Genomic DNA, 22,099 nt, shown 5'->3' on the forward strand with positions numbered 1-22,099 from the left:
GTGCTCTCCCTGCTGTTCTCCCTTCATGTTCAGGTTTGCCACTCCTTTGTGTAGTTTCACCCAGTTTAGTTCATCCTTAGTTCTGTTTTGCCATCTCCACTTTGTTTGATATTGTCAATAAATCGCCTTCACATCTGAGTAAGTGCTGCATTTGAGTCCTCCTTTCCACTCTTCACACGGCCGCTGCCCCGGACCGTGACATTCATGGCCATTTGCTGTTATTCAAACATCATTTCTCGAATAATAAAAAAAAAATAGTAGCACATTTTTTCCGAAAATACTTCATGGCAAATTAGTCTCCTGAATCTTTTTAATTAGAATTTAAGAAAGGTCTTATCAGAAAGTGTTTACAAAATACTATTTGTACTGTGCTGTTTGAAAAACACTATTTAAATTGGAATTACACACTCTAACGTGATAGGGACGTTACTGGACTCGATGTTCAACGAGGGTGCAAGCTATCTGCATTCGCTCCAGCACAACTACTTCCGTAGTGGTTAACACCTCACTGACCTCTCAAAAAGCAAGGTAGTTTTCTGCAAACGGTGAGATTTATCATAATTATAATGTAAAATCTTAATTATAGTTAACAATAAATGGACTCATTTGAATAATAAACTCCGCAACTGCTGGAATCCTGTTGCTTGTTGTGTTGCAGTCTGTAACCTCCATGGTGTCTTCATGCCCTCTCATCCTCAGAAAATTCCTAGTTGAAAAAGCAATTTATAATGAAACAAGAAATGTTTTATCTAAGAATAATACCTCAGTATCATACATACCTTCAGTTGCGCAGAAGTTTCCTGTCATAAAAACCTTCTTTCCCCATTGGGTCTATGAGCAGTATTTTCTTCACAGAAATGTTGACAATTTAAAAAAATAAATAAATTAGAAATTAAAAATTAAAAAAGAAATTGCCACTGAAAACCTATTTAAGAATAACATTCATCAAGAAGCTGCTTCACAACAAATTATGCTAATTAATAACACATACCACAAGAATCCAGTGTGTACCAAAGTTCACAGGGCACAGCCACATGCTGGGAACTTCATCTGTGGGATTGGAAGTGTAGAATAATTTCGATGTACTTAGGTACCATGCATCTCAGGGTGTTTTCAAATACAGTCTTTTTTAAAGGAACTGAACTCTGTCCCCAGAAACAGAAACTAGTCCACGTTTTGGACTAAACGTCCAACTTCCCTTGCTGATGCCTCTAAACTGCCCAGTAAACAAGGAGCAGCAGGTGTGCAGCATTCTGTGTAAGCTACTACTACATTTTTTTATATTTTAAAATAAGTGGGCTAAGGACATTTCTTACTTGCCTTTTGTCTCTCAATGAGACGGTGCAGGTATGCATCAATTACCTGTTTTGAAAAATCTGTCTGGGAGAGGCGTGTCCGGGCGACTGTCGTCATCGGGAGTCCCTCTTTGCTGTTGCAGCTGATTACCTGACCAGCTGGTGGTAATCATCCCTCCCGGCTAGGAAGAGGTATTTAACCTGGACTCGCGGCGACAGTCGACGTGGGATTATTACTTTTGACCGGTATAGTCGGTGCTAGGCATGTGGTCTGGGGAGTCGACTAGCGTGTGTGGCTAATTGTGGTTTTTCCTTCTTCTTCCAGGAAAGTCGAGCGAAGAAGCGAGTTAGGGAGCACACAAACTAAGGGGGCTACAGCACGGGACGCACTGGGAGCAAGGGATGAGCACCATTGGCAAATTACATCTGAGTTAATTGTTGGACTGACCTGTCTATTCACTGTAAATAAAGTGCACTGTGGCATTGCAGAGTCCTGCGTTTTGGGTCCTGCTTTCCTCATCCCCACGGTCTGCCAGCCAGACGGTGACAGTAACTGCTTGAGTGCTGTACACAAAGGAAGGAATATAATAGCTGATAAAGGTTCTTTCTGCATATATTGGAACTGGGTTCTATGATGTCAGAGATGTCACAATATCTGTGTTGTGGTTGATAAGACTCTTTCCTATTGAAGTGTAAGGGAGAAATCTTATTGCAGTTTTGCTATCTAAACTCCCCCACCTACCCGCACATTTTTAACCACTGATGGCGTCTCTACTGCAAAGACTGCAGAAGGAGCAGCACTTCAAAATAAGAATCAATAATGATAAGTTCTCTTACCTCATCAGAAAGCCACCTTGACCCCTGCAGTGTTCAAAAAGAGGAATCTTATACCTTGTATGGTCCAACAACTGCCTCCAAGCACCCAGTATCCTATCAGCCCATGGCCTCTTTACTAAAAGAAAAATATGATTAGTTAGCTCAGGCATGAGAATTTTAGTGAGTGGAAAACCTGGGTGGAGGCCAAGGGGCCACAACAGGAAAAAAGTCAACACAATAAAAATTCAGTTTCAAGCAGAGAAAAAGGAAAGGTTCAAGGGGTGGACAAAATAGAAAATTACTGACAGACGGATCCATTGCTAAACTTCCACAAGCTCCCTGAATGTTGTATTACATCCAATATGAGTTGAAGACAGCATATATACAGAGGCCTAGGTGGGAGGAAATGATCAGACATGTCCACATTGTAAACCAGACAGAAACTGTCCAACAGGTCAAGAGAAGACAACACAATGCATTTTCAACAGCAAACATGCAAACAAAGTCATGTTTCAAGTGAATCAAGTTGGAACTGGCAACAAATGACCAACTGGTCAAAAAGAGATGTTCACTATGCCACCTTCATTTTATATGCTTTGTTTCAGGAAGGGAAGTTCTTGTTCAAGCGTTTCTGGTCCTGGCACTGAATTTAACTCTTGGTGGGAGGCACAACTCTTGTCAGCCATTTTTGGTGCATAATGAATATTAGAGGGTCTGATATCCTCTGGCCTTTGCTGGCACTGAGGGTTAGCAGTAGGATGGCAGGGGGGCATCTTCAGGTTTGTGCTCCTGTTCACTGGCTGACTGTGAGTTGGGCATTTGTCATTGTCACTGACATTTGCAGGGTGGCTTCTTCTGTACGGCTTAATATGGTCAATACTGTACTGATTTTTAAAGTAGCTCCCTCAGTGTTTTTGAATCTAACACATTTGCCAGAGATGTCCTGAATGGTGTACGGACCTGAAAAATCTGGATCAAGTCTTCCTCCCTTCCTTCCACGTTTCCTCGTGTTCAGGAGAAGAACTTCAGCTCCACCATTGTACACAAGGTTTCTGTACTTCTTCTGGACTCGTCTGCCATAGGCTTCCTTTTGTAATTCTTGAGACTTTGCCATATTTTCCTCTACAGTTTTTTTTTTAACTTTGTCTTGTGCGTTTCTCTTGCAGAAGATACAAAGTCACTCTAACTTGACTCCTTAGGGAGAGTGATGGAGGACAGCTGAAATGTTCACATTTTAATTAACAATTAAAGGCAAATAATGCATGTGGAACATGAACTGACAAAACAAACAATAATAACTAATGTTTAAAACGAATTATACTATTATAAAGCTTTGAGCACAAAACGCCACAAAGATAGTCTTATCATTTTGTTGATTATTAACACTTTTTATTATACTCACTTTTTACTCTTGATACACTTTCACAGGTGAACACATTATACTGAAAGGTCTCCTTGCCATTGTCGAGATGAAATATTATTTTACATTCATAATCTATGTTACTATTCATAATCCTTATTATTACTGTTGCATCATTTATGATTTATCATTATTGTCATTTCATTGACACATTTATTGAAACTGGTGAGGTTATATTAAAGTCTGTATTTCAGGTGTTAGCATAAGCACATAATAATCTTTCATTGCAGGTGCAACTGTAATCATGTTATACACATATTGCATAATTAAAGGGTTGAAGCTCGGTCAAGTTAATTAATGGTTTGAAGCTACGGGCAGCGCGATGTCTGGCCGATCAATGGAGCAAAGTTCAGCTATTGAAAGGTTGCCTACATGTTTACCGTATAATTTACTACATGTTGACTGTGTGCATTCAGCAGCCTGCTGCACTGAAGTTTGCCTGGTAACAGATGACGTTGAGTGAGGTCATGCACTGAGGTTAACAACACAGACACATAGCCTGTCTGGGTAAACTGATTGCAAATGTTGTGTAAGTCTAGAAAAGTGTAATAACAGGATGCATCTGGGAGGCGGTGGAGGAACTGAGAAAGGAACTGTTCTGTTTTAGTGACGCGAGTTACCGGTCATCATAAGTATAAATATTACACCCACCTATTGTCAGGCGGGAGATGGAGCCTGATGTTTTGCAGAGCCCATCTTCACCACATATATGTGTTTTAATAAAATCATTTGTGTTGACCCACTATGCACTTTCAGTCGTATGCCTCTTCCTCAAAAATTCAAACCATGACACCATTTATAACTTTACATAAAGATATAAATACAAAGTAATTAGTCACTTACTTTATCTGTAAAATGTGTCTTGCATTTAGAAATTAAGCAGAAAATATTAAATCTGCAGCCAGTATCGATATGCATGCTTTCTAATTAAGATTACATTTAACATGCATCAACACTACAATGAGCGGGTGGAGGGAGGTTTGGAGTCTTCTCTCACCCCCATTCTCTGCGGCCTGCTGGAGCGGGGGGGCTAGGAGGAGGAGTTGGCCGTCCGACTGCGGTCTGGAGTGTGGGGCCTCCCTGCTGCTGCGGAGTCGGGGCGGTCTGCCTCCCCCCACCGCAGGGAAAAGGGTAACACCACCTGGGTCTGGGTGCAGTTCCCCCCTCCAGGGGCAAGGGTACCTAGACCCGGTTCGTAGAGTACGCTTGGGGAGTGTGATCGTGTATACAGCGTCTCTTTATGTCTGTCTCCACGTCAGGCACGTGCAGAGGGGGGGGGGGCTAGAGGGGCTTGAGCACCCGCCCCTTTCCTGATGGGTGCCCAAAGTGCCCTTTTGTTGAGGCAACTTTTTAAGAAAATTTTTTTATTTTTTTATGTGTGTGCGTGCGGAGTCCTGTCTGTGCCCCTCAACAATAATATTTAACTATTAATCACAGTTTTGCTAAATAAAAGGATCTGGCTTGCATCAGTCACATGACCACATTTAACCAATGATCGCCCTTGACGGCAGAACGCGCTGGTTACGAGCCGGGAACGAGCTCACAAAGAGCACGCGCATTTTTAGCGGTCCGGAGCTGTAGGAGAAACTGAAACTGAAACAAACGAGCGTGCTGTGTGTGCAACAGCGCGACAAACATTACCTGTCCTTTTATTAACTGCACAGGTAGTGCTGGTCACAGCTGCTGGCTACCTGTGTAAGGCTGTCATGGGTCTGTAGCTCTGTCACCGTTTTAGGGAACATGTTTAGTTTTAAAGTAAGTTTCCGGGCTTTTCCTGCCTTTCTGGAGGGATTATATTTCACTAAAAAACGATCTAATATGCATGTCCACATAATAATTATTATAATTATAATATATTAAAAACACACTGTATTTTAAAGAACATACATTAAGAAGCAGATTATATCAGATTTATATTTTAAATAAGACAAAAGTTGGATTTTACAGCAGTAAAATGATTGTATCTCTACAGTTTAAACATGTAATAAGCTTTGCCCTGCACAGAGTGGATAGTGAAACAAATGGAATCATCATAAATACATTATTTCATATTTATTACTTCCCCCTCCTCATTGCTTTATTATTGTAGCTCTAGTAATAAATAATAATGTAAGGATGCCCATAGTATATACAGTATTCTGAAGAAGGTCTAAAATGTCCCTGTGTGTGCGTGTGTGTGTTTTATGTATATGGATTTTTTTAAATTATTACTCATGATATAACATTGTCCAGACATGGCTGGTAAGGACATGAGGAGGAAACAGTAGAAGCTGTGTGAGGCTACTAAAGGCAGGGCTATAACATTTTTCTGTCATCGTTTTATTATAGATTAAGTGCTGGAGTTGTTAGGTGTGGATAATTAGATTATAGTTTACTGCAATAGCAAGTTGTGCCTTGTTCTCAGATAGACAGCAAGTGGAGAGTGATATACAGTGGGGCAAAAAAGTATTTAGTCAGCCACCGATTGTGCAAGTTCCCCCACTTAAAATGATGACAGAGGTCAGTAATTTGCACCAGAGGTACACTTCAACTGTGAGAGACAGAATGTGAAAAAAAAATCCATGAATCCACATGGTAGGATTTGTAAAGAATTTATTGGTAAATCAGGGTGGAAAATAAGTATTTGGTCACCTCAAACAAGGAAAATCTCTGGCTCTCACAGACCTGTAACGTCTTCTGTAAGAAGCTTTTCTGTCCCCCACTCGTTACCTGTATGAATGGCACCTGTTTGAACTCATCATCTGTATAAAAGACACCTGTCCACAGCCTCAAACAGTCAGACTCCAAACTCCGCCATGGCCAAGACCAAAGAGCTTTCGAAGGACACCAGGAAAAGTATTGTAGACCTGCACCAGACTGGGAAGAGTGAATCTACAATAGGCAAGCAGCTTGGTGTGAAAAAATCAACTGTGGGAGCAATCATCAGAAAATGGAAGACATACAAGACCACTGATAATCTCCCTCGATCTGGGGCTCCACGCAAGATCTCATCCCGTGGGGTCAAAATGATCATGAGAACGGTGAGCAAAGATCCCAGAACCACACGGGGGGACCTGGTGAATGACCTGCAGAGAGCTGGGACCAAAGTAACAAAGGTCACCATCAGTAACACACTACAACGGCAGGGAATCAAATCCCGCAGTGCCAGACGTGTTCCGCTGCTGAAGCCAGTGCATGTCCAGGCCCGTCTGAAGTTTGCCAGAGAGCACATGGATGATACAGCAGAGGATTGGGAGAATGTCATGTGGTCAGATGAAACCAAAGTAGAACTTTTTGGTATAAACTCAACTCGTCGTGTTTGGAGGAAGAAGAATACTGAGTTGCATCCCAAGAACACCATACCTACTGTGAAGCATGGGGGTGGAAACATCATGCTATGGGGCTGTTTTTCTGCCAAGGGGACAGGACGACTGATCCGTGTTAAGGACAGAATGAATGGGGCCATGTATCGTGAGATTTTGAGCCAAAACCTCCTTCCATCAGTGAGAACTTTGAAGATGAAACGAGGCTGGGTCTTCCAACATGACAATGATCCAAAACACACCGCCCGGGCAACAAAGGAGTGGCTCCGTAAGAAGCATTTGAAAGTCCTGGAGTGGCCTAGCCAGTCTCCAGACCTCAACCCCATAGGCACAGGCAGAGCCTAAATTATTTCTCACAGGTTTTGTTGCCTTATGGTTCCAAGCGCTGTCACCAAACTTTGCATTTTGTTATTATCTCATGACACTTGTTTAATCAGCTACCATCTCTCCTGTGGACTTTTTAATGTCTACAGTCTCAGATCAACACAGCCCTGCCCTCCAGCACTATCAGCAGCAACCCCTCAACAGCAACATTGTACCCATCAGGTAAACCATCGGCTATGTTTGCTTTGCCTTTTTGCCCATATTAGATTCTTGATGAATGTGTGTTGTTGTTATTCAGCCTGGCTCAATGTGCCCCTTTTTAACTTTGAGCACCCGCCCCTTTAAACCTCTCTGCACGTCCCTGCTCCACGTTGGTTGAGTGTGGAGTAAGTGCATATGAGAGCATGAGGGTGGGAATGGATGTTTGTATCTGTGTGTGCCTGTATGTCTGTGTCTATATGTCAGGTTGGGTGTCAGGCGCCACCTCTCTGGGGACATCTCAGGCCCTCCAAGGTTTGGAGGCCTATCTCCCCCCACCACCACTTCCCCTGCCAGTGGCGGACCCCCTCAGACATCGGTGCGTTGGTGGTTCTTTGTGTCCGGGGATGGGCGTCCAGGTACACACCGGCTCACTCCTTGGTGGCCGCTTATCAGGGCCTGAAGCCTGGGGCTCGCTCGGGCCACTTCGGAGGTGGGGTGCCCCCGGCCTCTCGGCCTGGGGCTCGGTCACTCAGGCACGGCTGGCTGCCGGCGGAGCTCACGGGCGCGTCACTGCAACTCCCCCCGGCTTCTGCTCCGCGGCTGCTGAGTGAGCCCTCATCTGGGACTCTCCTCAGCTCTTTCTGGGACAGTGGCGCGGCTGCCCGTCTGTTGGTCTTCCTTGGTCTCTTGTGTTCTGGGGGCCTCTGGATGTCTGGAGTTTTGATCTCCTCCATACCTGCTTCATGCCCTGGAGGACGGGGCTGTGGCCCCCCCCCCACACCCTCTAGCAGATTATTACATGAAGGAACCTTTTAAAAAAAACAAAAAACAAGCGCGTCCATGCTCACAGGTGTACACACGGGTGATCACACCCACAAACTACACCCTTTTTGGCTCCTACCTCAAAGCACACTGTGTTCTGTTGATCTTATGTGCTGCACAATAATGTTTAATATTTAGTATTTACTGTCATATTCCCATATATCATTGTGATGCTGTTTATTCTATTACTCTTGTTCTCTTCTGCTTGTTTTCTTTTTTCTTTCTCAGCAGGTGATCCAGGTCATCGATATATGCATTTATTTCTTTTTTTTTTTTTCTGCTCATTCTGTTGGTTTTTGTCTTTTGCCCTTCTCCCCCGTCCCTCTTCTCAGCTGTTTCTCTTTCCCTCTTTCCTCTCTTCACAAACAGAATTCTTTAAACACTTACCGGGACTTCAACAGCAACTTCATAAGGATACGTAGCTTCTCTTCCATACATTAAACAGAATGTAGTGTATTTGGTTGTGGTGTGGACCTTAGACCTCAAAGAAAAAAGTGTAGCATTGTTAATAGGAAAATTGTACTTAGTAGTCAGTATAATCTTTTTAATGATATAAGTTTGCATATGGTAGAATGCTGCATGTAATCATTTGTGTGTAGAAGTATATAGTTGGTGGCATATTGAAAGAATGTCTCATCCTCTGTAACATTCTAGGGTGTTCATCCCCACATCCTAGGAGCATGAGAGAGGTCGTACCTTGTCTTATTGTTTTACGGTAGGATTAACGTAGCTAAAAAGAAAAAAAAAAAAAGAAAAAAAAAAAAAAGGATTAACGTAGCTATGTCAGTTTTAGTTTAAGTGCTTTTTTAGATATAGATGAACTGTTGGATTTTCCAGACCAGCAGGTTAAGGGAAGTCGTTTATGGGGCCACACTCTGACCACACACACACACACACACACACGCGCACGCGCACACACACGTAAGGAACAAACGCTCACTGAAGTATAAATAAGGACCGGGGCAGTTTCTCAGCGCGAGTCTCAGTCTGGAGGCTGCCCTTGCTAGCAAGAAGTTCTGTGTGTTTCTCTTCTCTGAGTCTTTACTGAAGAAGTGTTTTAGAATATATTTCTTGACAAGCATCCAGATACATCCCAGTCATTCTGTTGACTGTTGACTCATTTTCTCAGGGCTCCACATATAGACATATAAAAAACAAACACAATGGTGACAGTGTTTTTAAAACCTATTGAAATGTTACATACAAATAAAGCAAACCTTTTTATGTCGTCATTTGTCTGAGGGTGATACGCTGCTGTGACAGCCCGATCTTTTTTCATTAAGCTGCAAAGTCTTGAGTTAAGCATCAAAGAAAAAAGAAAATAGTTTCTCAAACACAATCACACAAAACCTTTGGCCTGGCAGCTACGTGGTACACTGTGGCCAGTGATTTACCTTTAGGTGTGGAAAAGTAAACTTAACACTTACCTCGTTAACAAATTCTCTTCCTTGGTCGGATAAAGTTATTTTTGGGAGCCATGTCTATATATGATTGTGCATAACTGATGAGCTACCTCAGCAGCACTTTTGGTTTTTAATGGAAAAGCCACAACCTCAAATTAGCTGCCAGACATGTGACACCTGTCAATGATAAAAGAATCACATTTTTATAATGTACATTATAACATTACAATTTCCTACTAAAATGCTACTGATATTTACCTTAATACACTGCAGTGGTTGCACAGGAGCCAAAGGTTTTCCTATTTTTTTGGCACTGGTCACAACCTATTATATGTTCTTATTTATATTATCCAAAACTCTCAATTAATTAAACTACATAATTACAAATATTCTATAACAAAGACTCAATCTAGCTACAGTGTTATTTACTGCACATCATCCTGAAATCTGGGACAGGTCTTCAGGATAACTATGCATTCTTTTTGTGCATTGTTAACATGCTTTACATTTGTTTTATAAATGAAACTTTAAAAATACATACCCAATTCCCAAATTTCAACTGACATGCCATACCAGTAAAATCTGGAACACACTGCAGTTCGAGTCTTGAGTACACCAGTGTGTCCACCAGGACTTGAATGAAACTCCTGAAATAGTCCCATTGCTTCTTCTTGTTTTTTTCACTTTCCTGTTTCCAAACAAGAGCTCTCCATCTACATTTAAGAAATTTAAATTAATTATAACATGTATTTAACCAATAAGTACATCTAGTTAGTACACTCAAAAAAATGAAACGTTGACTTTAATTAAAATTATTTTGTCAACAGTTTCCACGAAATTGAATTATGTTAGTTTAAAGCAAAAATCTTTAGTTCATCTAATTAAAAAAAAACTACTTAAGATTAACAAGACATATTTAAGACTAACTAAATCAAGTTATGTTGTATGAACATAGATGATATATTTTCAGGTTAGATAGTTTAGATTAGTTACTTCAACACATTTCTTATTTATGGCAGTAAAATGTTAAATTTAAGTTAGATTAATTCAAATATTATATTTTCAGCCACCTTGTGCTTTATTAATTAGTTTTACATAAATCTATTTTGTCAACAGGTTCCACACAAATGAATTAAGTACATCCAACTTATTTTTTAAAATTTATTTTATTGCCAACACATTCAGTGAGCATTTGTGTAAACCCAGTCCAAAATAAAACACAACAGCTCATTAGGGTTAGTAATTAACAGTATGTAGACAGATGCAACATCAAGACTTTAAATTAAATGTCTGTATCTACCAGAAATAGAAGAAAAAAAAAAACGCATTGAAGATCACATAACACATTGATAAGATGACACTTGAGTTATGCACATGTGATGCTAGTAAGGTCTGTGAGTGTTTTTTTTCTTTTAGTGTCTAAAATGGATAGCAAAGTTGCTATTTGCAATGATTGCTTAGGGTCAGTCCAGTAACACAATGCCAATGAAGTGCTTTCCTTTAACAATGCAAAGTGAAGTGTCCACCTCAACAGCCACAATTTAAAAAAAAAAAAATGTAACAACAACAACAACAACAATAATAATAATAATAATAATAATAATAAATAGTCCACTGATATTAGCAATCAAAGAAAATTACATCACCATCCCAAATAAAACTTTAACAAAACATGCCAACATTATGGTCTAACAATAAAACAGCTTGTCAGCGTTCAGTTTTTTTGCAACAGCACAGCAGTAACCATTTAACACTCGCCACTGTCAACATTTATTTTACCAGTGTTTGGGCAAAAAACTTCAGATGTAAACATTTTAACATGGAAACAATTGTTCGTCTTTAAAAGTCCACAAAATATACATTCATCCTGCATTCCCAACTTGGATGATCTGATATCCTCGTGTTGGTGTTGTTCCCAGACCATCATGAAAATGTTGTTCCAGGTTCAACATTGCAAGTGACCAATCACATTGTTGTGACGTTATTCTATTCCAAGCCATTCGTGCATTTATGAAATTCCAATGTTGCAAGGACAATATCAATTCTGCTTACTGTTTATTAAAGGGTTACGGTTAGGGTTAGGGTCAGTTGATCGGCGGACAGAGGCGGTTTCACGCAGCTTAAGTACAGTTTTTTGTTTTACGCCGGTTTTTCCCGAAGTCGCAAAAGTATGACGTCACAACATTCTGATTGGTCACTTGCAATGTTGATCCTGGAACAACATTTAGTATGATGATCTGGGAACAACACCAACACGAGGATATCAGATCAACCTCCTAACTTACCCTTATTTTTAGTATGTATTGCAATTACCTTTACAATGCACACAATGTAACACAAACTGAATATGAACATATTTCCACCTCATAACAATATGCCTTGAACGCTAATATACACACCACCCTTCAACATTTCTGGTGCAGTATCATCTCTCAATTAAATCCTTTAAATCTCAATACTTTTGATTGTCTCTTAGCTTTCAGTCTTGAGGTTAACTGAGATTCAGTGCATATATCCCACCCATTAAGAGTGCACATGCAGAGGCCAGGTCTTCCAGGTCATGCAGGACACACTAGATGGTTATACCCACATCGGCTGGAGGAGTGCTGGCATCAGCTCTTTCAATGGTAAAGATAGCAAGGGTAATTTGTTCCAGCTCCCTCTGAACAGCTGTAGCTTAGACACAAAAACATAGAAAAATGGCATCCAGTTTTAAAAAAAAGAAAGAAAAAGGGCCAAAGCTACCCTTTAATGACGTAAACACAATATTAGGAACATGCACCCCAGTGCGCCACTATTTTAGACTACAGATTCAACGATAAATATAAATAGTTTGGGTATACAAGAAGATTTCCCAAAACATTTAAACAGGTTCCATGCAAATTACAACAACAACAACAACATTACAACATGCAACAACATTAGTTATTCAAAATTTGGTTTAATACAGATAAAAAACTAAACTAAAATTACCAACCAATTATTCTTTGAAGAGGATGCTTGGGTCTTCATTCAGGTAAAAAGGTAGTGCCCTGAGGACACACTCCCTCCCCTTTTCAATGGTTTCCTTCTGTAGAGAGTGGCAGAGATACAGGAAGAGAAAACAGATATACTTTAGGATGACAGAAACTCACATTATACGCAAAATGAATGACATAGCCACTGCACAGATAGACATGTACACAAGACCAACTAATCATCACATGGACATGAATAGTTAACCTGTTGGGCAGGGTTTCCACCACATTATATATGTCCATAATGGAGGTAAAGACAAACTAATACATCATCTTTTTTGCATTCAAAACATAACATAAAAACATTCACTTCTGGTTTAACCTAAATCAAGGGATCAGATTTTACATATGTTTAGGTAATTTAAATTTTCCAACGTTTTGAGTACCAAACTTTGTCTTTCTTAATATAAATGTAAGTGCACTGTGCAGCTACCATACACTAGCTGTTTAAATTTGAAAATGATCTTATTAGCCATAATATTTTGCTACCAACAGAATAACGCACCTGTGTGGCTGGGGCCAAAGTTTGTCTAATTTTCTTCCCTGCAACGCCTCCTTTTTTCTTGAAGACTTTTATGAGCTGGTCAGTGTATTGGTCAAGTTGTGTAAAAAGCCTTGGAACATGTGCAGCAGTAGTAATCCTCACATATTCTGCTTCCACCTGAAAATATGTCAACAAACACAACATACTGTACTGTAAATATACATACTATATGTACACATATACAAACTAAAACTAATGTAGAAAGACCTCATTAAAGCTATAATTTTAACACAAACATTTACACAAAATGCTAATGGAGCCATTACAGCTTTTATTGTTATTCATCAAGTTCCAAAAAATATTGATCACAGCTGATCTGAAAAGAATTTCATGCCTCAGGCCCTTGAACTGCAACCATGGTTCAGATGTGGAGAAGAAATAACAGGGGCATGGGATGGGTCACAAAAGAAAACTTAACTTATAAAACAGTTTTGTTTTTAAAAGTATAACAGTTCACATACCACATACAAGCTCAGCAATACCACATACACCACATTAGTATAGGAGGGAGCAGGTAAAGGCAGGATCTGAGATTTATAAAGTAAAACAAGAAATTCATTACTTAATTTCAAGAAGCAAATTATTGTTTGAATTACAACTAAATAAAATACTACTCAGAAGAAAAGCAAGAGATTGACACTGCCATGTGCTAACTTTCTATAGAAGCAATTATCACCAGGTCTGTCGACCTCCATTGTCTGTCCACTCATATGTCTTGAATAATTTTATTAAAAAAATTAAGTGTGTACTTTCACAAACTGTAATTTATAACTACATTGATATGTATAACTCCGCTAGGAAACATGCTGTATTTACAGACCATTTTTACATAATACAGATTACTGATAGAGCAGAACAATGGTGTCACAGTGGCTTTCGCCCTTGACTTTTTGGATTTTAAATGTCACTTTATGCTATCCTTGCTATCCTATTCGATATTTCCGACTCTCGGATTACAGAAAAGGAATCCCAAGAAAGCAAATGGAAAAATAACCCCTTGAAAGAATAACCCCATGAACCCCTGTAGCTAATCCCTTAATAAAACAAAAAACAATAAAAATGTTTCTTACACAGTCCACAAAATAAGCATGTCCAGGACCCAGTAAAACTAATGTAAAACAAGCACACGCAAACGATATAACATGTCTTGTAAGACAAACGCAAAATATAACCATGCTGGACATATAGATACTACACAACATAGTCAAAGAAAAAAGTGGTCTTACCTCTCAAAGAAACAGCAGCTTGGCGCCAAAACAGCCTTTTTCAGTTAAATTTGAAGTCTTGCGCATGAGCAGGCACAAGCCGTGAAACCTTCTTGTTCTGCGCGGTTTCATTACAACTGTTTTTGCATTACTGCCACCTTGTGGATATACAAGGTATATCGATCCTCATTGACTTAACTTAAATGTTATGCGATCAAGTAACACATTAGTATTATGTACGTTGAATAATAGACACAATTACGTAGACTTGATTAGAAAAACATATGTTAACTTAACAAAAACATATATTTTAAGTAAAATGAAAATAAATAATTAATATACACTGAACAATCCACCTCATTCATTTTTTTGAGTGTATTTATAATAAACTACTGACCATTCAGCCTGAATTTGGAGGCATATCTCCTAAGAGTTTGCCTCTGGGACTTCATATTCTGGTGGGTAGGACCCATCAAAAAGAAACGTAAGCAGTTCCTCATATTTGTTCTCCATAACTAAGAAGAAAATCGGACATTTTCAAAATGGCTTTGGGATCCATTATGTAAGACGCAGCGCACATGCAGTGAATAAAACCACCAATGTCAAGGTTCTTATGAATTAAACAACGTTATCACTCAATTAACAAGTACGTAGTGCAATATTACTTTCTTTGACATAACAACGAAACGTGGTGTCCACTAACTGCAGGAGGACTAAAATTAATTGACGAGGTTTACGCTGTACGCCAGTTTACAGAAGTTTAGAAGTACTAAATCAAGACTTGAAATATGACTTCAATTGAGACTCCAAATTGGAGTATTTTTTTTTTTTTTTTGGATTTTAACACAGTATTTTATTAAATTAATTTAGTTTTTATTCTCCATTTGTTTCATCCGTTTTTTTTTTGTTTTTTTTTGCCTGTCCCGTTTGGCTCTTTTGCATCAGAATTGTTGTCTAAAGGCAAAGAAAGATGCCCAACGGATTTACTTTACCAAACTGACCATCCCAGCCTTGCCGTAATGGTCCATTTGATTCACCTTTTATTGTTTATTTTATTTTCACTTACTGAATACGGGACAGACTTGACTGGGGAAAAGAAGGGGAGAAAGAAAGAGGGAAAGAGAAACAGCTGAGAAGAGGGACGGGGGAGAAGGGCAAAAGACAAAAACCAACAGAATGAGCAGAAAAAAAAAAAAGAAATAAATGCATATATCAATCACCTGGATCACCTGCTGAGAAAGAAAAAAGAAAGCAAGCAGAAGAGAACAAGAGTAATAGAATAAACAACATCACAATGATATATGGGAATATGACAGTAAATACTAAATGTTAAACATTATTGTGCAGCACATAAGATCAACAGAACACAGTGTGCTTTGAGGTAGGAGCCAAAAAGGGTGTAGTTTGTGGGTGTGATCACCCGTGTGTACACCTGTGAGCATGGACGCGCTTGTTTTTAAAAGGTTCCTTCATGTAATGATCTGCTAGAGGGTGTGGGGGGGCCACAGCCCCGTCCTCCAGGGCATGAAGCAGGTATGGAGGAGATCAAAACTCCAGACATCCAGAGGCCCCCAGAACACAAGAGACCAAGGAAGACCAACAGAGGGGCAGCTGCACCACTGTCCCAGAAAGAGCTGAGGAGAGTCCCAGATGAGGGCTCACTCAGCAGCCGCGGAGCAGAAGCCAGGGGGGGTTGCAGTGACGCGCCCGTGAGCTCCGCCGGCAGCCAGCTGCGCCTGAGTGACCGAGCCCCAGGCCGAGAGGCCGGGGGCACCCCACCTCCGAAGTGGCCCGAGCGAGCCCCAGGCTTCAGGCCCCGATAAGCGGCCGCCAAGGAGTGAGCCGGTGTGTACCTGGACGCCCATCCCCGGACACAAAGAACCACCAACGCACCGACACCTGAGGGAAGTGGTGGTAGGGGGAGATAGGCCTCCAAACCTTGGAGGGCCTGAGATGTCCCCAGAGAGGTGGCGTCTGATACCCAACCTGACATATAGACACAGACATACAGGCACACACAGACACAAACATCCATTCCCACCCTCATGCTCTCATATGCACTTACTCCACACTCAACCAACGTGGAGACAGACATAAAGAGACGCTGTACACACGATCACACTCCCCAAGCGTACTCTACAAACCGGGTCTAGGTGCCCCCGCCCCTGGAGGGGGGAACTGCACCCAGACCCAGGTGGTGTTACCCTTTTCCCTGCGGTGGGGGGAGGCAGACCGCCCCGACTCCGCAGCAGCAGGGAGGCCCCACACTCCAGGCCACAGTCGGACGGCCAACTCCTCCTCCTAGCCCCCCTGCTCCAGCAGGTCGCAGAGAATGGGGGTGAGAGAAGACTCCAAACCTCCCTCCACCCGCTCATTGTAGTGTTGATGTATGTGTGTTCTAAGGTGCAATTAAAACCCAGGAGGGCTTGGAGCTACCTGCCAGAGAGCAGCAGGTAAGCGCATGGTCCCTCCTGCTGGCCCTCAATGTCTACGTGTATTTAACATTGAGAGGTGGGCAACGATGCCAGGGGTGAGGTGTACACCCTGATGGTAATTTGGTCTCCGTGATTGTGCCCACCCCCAAGATCCTATATGTATGTGTAATGAGAGTGTGAGTAATGTGAATGTCTAAGTTGTGGGATAAAATTGAGGCAGAGGCAGCCAGAAGGGGACAGAGGGGGGGGGGGCGGGGTAGCCTCCTCTGCACCCTGGTGACATACCCCTACTCCAAGGTCCTGCATGTGTGGGTGGTTGTGGTGGAGCGGGAAGAGGGAGGCAGCTGGAGATGGGGAGGGAAGGAAGGGAGGGGCAGGTTGGAGTATTGGAGTATTTTTTTACACAAAACGCATGTGACAACAGCTAAAGAAAGACAAGTATCAACTGTAATAAAGAAGCAAAACATATAATACTAACGTTTTTTCGCATGCACAAGGTCGGCATAGGATCAAATAATAGGCGTGTACTATTAACATGCGCAGTAACAACAAGTTGTATATTTTTTACTCAGTTGTATATAGAATTTGTATTCTATTTTTATCCTATCGTATATTATATTCTATTTTATTCTACTGTATATAGTATTTTATTTTATTCTATTCTGTACAGTTGTTTCACAGTATATTATTCGCATTGTATTCTAATTTTTGCTATATAACTTTTGCACTGTCCACTTCCTGCTGTGACAAAACAAATTTCCCACGTGGGACTAATAAAGGTTATCTTATCTTATCTTATCTTAACAAGTAGGACAGCTTGATAGGTAGGGTGTTTTGTCAGAACACCGGCACAGATGCAGCTTTAGTAAAGAGACACTGCTGAGCACGACAATTTAGAAGTTTTTGTCTGGAAAAGTCCACTGACTTGTCTTTGTGCGCTGGATGTTTTGTCTTAAGTGGCGTCTCAGCTTGTTAGGCTTTAAACTGTCACAATCTAGCACTTTAAGACAGACAACACACTGTGGCCTCATTACCCACTGTTGTGCAGGTGAAGCCAAAGGCAAGATATGCTTCACCATATTTTCTAGTCTTTGTCTTAATTTGTGTTTCAGCCAGGGCTGTATAGACGTTGGTTGAGTAGCAGTGGTGCTCACCTTGGGGTGTCGGATGCACAAATAAGGTCATTCCTTCATTCCATCATTCTTCAACACAACAGCACAGTAATGCAACCACTGTCTTACAGGAGTGATGTACAAGAACTTGTAGGTGGGGGTGTGTGTGTGTGGTATCGTGCCCCACACACCGTGCCCAGTGGACACCTGGGCTTGCTAAAGTGCCTCTTGCTAAGTGTTAGCTTAGCCTCAGTGCTCTGGACCATGTGATCAATACTGCAACTGCGCTCTCTCGCCACAAGGGGCCTGTAACACACAGGCGACAGCCTTTCCAACACTTTGGAAGGAAGTTGGTTTGGAAGCATATTTGGCGATGCTTCATCTTCTGCTTTGCGTTTGTGCGGGAGTCCCGTGAAAAACCTGTCCATGATGCTCGCATCGTCCAAGCGTTCCTTTTTTAAATATTCCCTCCCTGCAATGGGGCGTGCCCCGCACTTTGGGAACCACTGGCTTAAACAAAGACAGATAAATTTTATTTTAAACTGGATTCTGCCGGCTATTAGGTCACCTGGTGGGTGGACAGTCTATCTGTCCGTCCAGAATTCACAAGTATTCCAGGATACTTCCGCAAACATTGACGAGTTTGCGGACACAGCGATTAGCTTCATTGGAATGCTAGTGGATACCATCATCCCCTCGACTACAATTCGGACCTTTCCCAATCAAAAACCTTGGGTTGACTCTACTGTCAGGAGAGCTCTCAAAGCACGGACCACGGCCTACAATATGGGGCTCACATCGGGCGATATGACCAACTATAAAGCAGCTTCTTATGGTTTAAGGAAGACTGTGAAAGCGGCTAAAAGGCGTTACAAGGACAAGGTGGAGTCGCATTTCCAATATGGCGACTCCCGACGTATATGGGACGGGCTACGAACAATCACAGATTATAAACCCAGCACTGTGAGATGTACGAAACCGGAGTTAGCTGACGAACTCAATGCTTTTTTTGTGCGTTTTGAGGCGCCTCAGTTTCAATCTCAGAGCCCTGCACCCGCCCCCGCTGCTGAACCAGCACCACTGATACTCTCTGAGCATGACGTGAGGAGAGCTCTGAGGGCAACCAACTGCAGGAAGGCAGCGGGACCAGATAGCATACCGGGACGTGTGCTAAGAGTATGTGCAGATCAGCTAACTACAGTTTTCACTAACATCTTCAATGCCTCCCTGGCCCAGCAGGTAGTCCCCACCTGCTTTAAAACATCAGTGATTGTTCCGATCCCTAAGAACACCCGCCCAGCCAGCCTAAATGATTATCGCCCAGTGGCCCTAACATCTGTAGTGATGAAATGTTTTGAGAGGCTCATGAAACCCTTTATTAGTTCTTTCCTCCCTCCCGACTTGGACTCATTGCAGTTTGCATACCGGACAAATAGATCCACTGGAGATGCTGTAGCACAGGTCCTGCACACCACACTGAGCCATCTAGATGAGGGACGTGGGAACTATGTGAGAATGCTGTTTATAGACTACAGCTCAGCGTTCAACACCATAGTGCCCCACATCCTTACGGATAAGCTCCGGGATCTGGGATTCAGCACATCCTTGTGCAGGTGGATTCACAGCTTTTTGACTGCGAGACCACAGTCGGTGAGAGTAGGGGATGTGTACTCTCATACCCTTTCACTGAACATAGGGGCCCCCCAGGGATGTGTGCTTAGCCCTCTTCTTTATTCCCTCTACACCGCGGACTGCACGGCCAGATACCCCACTAACTCCATTGTGAAGTTCGCTGACGACACAGTGGTGGTAGGACTCATCTCCGGGAATGATGAGAGGGCCTACCGAAGCGAAGTGGACAGATTAGCAAAGTGGTGTGTGGCAAACCACCTCTCCATGAATATCAGCAAAACAAAGGAGATGGTGATTGATTTTAGGAGACAGAGAGGCGAGAAAACTCACACCCCAATTCAGATCAATGGAAACCCTGTGGAGAAAGTCTCTAATTTTAAATACCTCGGTGTTTATATCAACGAGGACCTTACTTGGAGCACACATACGGACTTCCTCATCAGCAAAGGCAGACAGCGCCTCTATCATCTGAGGCGTTTAAAGAGGTTTAAGATCTCCAAGAACATCCAGAGGAGATTCTACACCAGGGTCATTGAGAGCATCCTGTGTAATAACATCACGGTGTGGTACGGGAACTGCACAGTACAGCAACAGAAAGCCCTGCAGAGGGTCGTGTGCACAGCTGAACGCACTATGGGAACATCTTTACCAACACTGCAGGACATCTACGCTGAAAGGTGCAGATCCCGGGCCATCAGGATCACTAACGACTCCAGCCATCCCGCTTACAAACTGTTCAGGCCACTGAGGTCAGGGAAACGCCTCTGTAGCCTGAAAACAAGAACTGAAAGGTTCAGGAGGAGTTTCTACCCACAAACAGTGAGACTCCTCAACCAAAACACAAATCGGACAACATGATGGACAATTCCATACACAGTATATAATTTTCCTTTGAGTTTTATCCTTATTTTTATTTGTATTTTATCATTTACATCTGTATTTACGTAAATACATACACTATAGCTCTTAACTATTACAGCATAATATTTTGCACGATATTATACATTTTTATACTTTTATATAGATATTTTTTTATTATAAGTTTAGTAAGATGCACAGTCGGGGGGGGGGGGAGTACTTTTTAGCCGGAAAAAACATTTCACTGTGTGTTGTACTAGTTATAACTACATGTGACAAATAAATAAAGAATTGAATTGAATTGAAGAACTGCTGTTCCTCCTACAGGATTAATCAGACTTCAGAGAAACTTGGAGTGATCACCTGATGGCACCTAACCCAAGATGTGCTCAAGGCAAATGTCATATCTGTCATTCTCAGGTGATTTTCATTTTCGTTAGTGTGTGTGATGCAGCCATAATGTCATAGAAATACTGTGGAAAAAAATGTTACTTTGAACCAACTGTGATGGCATCAGCACACAGGGGTAAATTAGTCCATTTTTTACTTTATTAGTTTGCTTTGCAGTTTTCTTCATTAATCATTTGGTTAAACCTAACACTGGTATTATGAGGCGCGCACATAGTAACATTGTGTGGTTTTTCTAAAATGTTTTGTTATATTAATTATGTTTCGCTTTCTTTGAGTTACCTGGGTTTGGGCGGTGGCTGTTTCCTGTCTCGGCAAAAGGCGTGGCTGAGGACTGGGAACAAAATGCCTGCTCAGCAGGACCAACCATGGGCTTACCAGGAGCAGGGGTGTTTTAGGTTTAGTTAGGCTATTCTGTGCTTAGTTAATATTAGTGTGTTTTTGTTTCCACCCCCCTAATTGTGTGTAAATGGTTTGGCCAAATCATTATGAAAGCTACCCGCATGTGTCTTTGTAATTAGGTCAGTTTGTGAGTCGTGTCTCACTTTGTTTTGTTTAAGTTTCTGGAAATTACTTTTTGTGGAGTTATATTTAGTTGACCTCTTTTATGGGCCTGCTAAGTATGTTTTTGAATTTTGTTAATTTTGGACTTTTTGAGGGTTAAAATAAAGAAAACCCTTTTTGAAGATATTTTTTTGCCTGTGTCCTCTTTGCTTTGGCTGCTTGGTCCCTCACACCAACGTAAAGAAATGCTTTAGTCTTACTTTGACTGTAATTCTGATTTGAAACTGTACATCTGTATTTAAAATCATTCAAAAACAATTATTTCTCCTTTGAAAACCCAAATTTATTTTGGGCGTTTTTAAAATGTAGGCTCCCTTTTATGTAAAAAAATACAAAATAAATTGTTGAAGTCTTCAGTGCTATTTACACAACGGTTGCCAAACACACACCTCTTCCCAAAGCCCATCTTTTTAAACTCCTTTTTTAAAGATGAATGGTAGATCTCATCTTTAAAACATCAGATTGGTAATCTGACAGCCATTAACAGGAACAACATTTTTAACGCCGTGCAAACAAATAAAATGACTATGACAGACAGAACCCTTTGAACAATGAAAAACAAAAATCACATACTGTGGTTCTCATTTCTCTCAAATTAAAGTCCCTGATGTGTGTCTGAATACAAATAAACTCTAAGCATTGGATCAGCCACACAGACATTTTTGGTTTCTTTTAAACTTTGTGCCATGGTCCCGAGTCTTGTTTTGTGTTAATTAACACAAAACAAGACTCTGTGTTAAT

The 22,099-nt window shown here is 41.4% G+C and overlaps 1 long non-coding RNA gene across 2 annotated transcripts; it reads right to left on the reverse strand.

Moving 5' to 3' along the window:
• Window positions 1-10,730: 10,730 nt before the first annotated feature.
• Window positions 10,731-14,700, reverse strand: LOC147319882 (uncharacterized). 2 transcript variants are annotated; one of them, XR_015131612.1, is made up of 4 exons: window positions 13,606-14,700; window positions 13,106-13,261; window positions 12,561-12,653; window positions 10,731-12,259 (listed from the first exon to the last, which is right to left on the reverse strand). It is a non-coding gene; the product is annotated as an uncharacterized LOC147319882 (long non-coding RNA). The 2 variants fall into 2 exon arrangements; XR_015131613.1 differs by having other exon boundaries at window positions 14,371-14,457.
• Between the last annotated feature and the right edge of the window lie 7,399 nt (window positions 14,701-22,099).

Source organism: Aulonocara sp. 'chitande type north' Nkhata Bay, linkage group LG11, assembly GCF_057382095.1.
Source record: "Aulonocara sp. 'chitande type north' Nkhata Bay isolate Kocher_YH1m ecotype deep benthic linkage group LG11, A_spYH_male_GT1.1, whole genome shotgun sequence".
Lineage (NCBI taxonomy): Eukaryota > Metazoa > Chordata > Actinopteri > Cichliformes > Cichlidae > Aulonocara > Aulonocara sp. 'chitande type north' Nkhata Bay.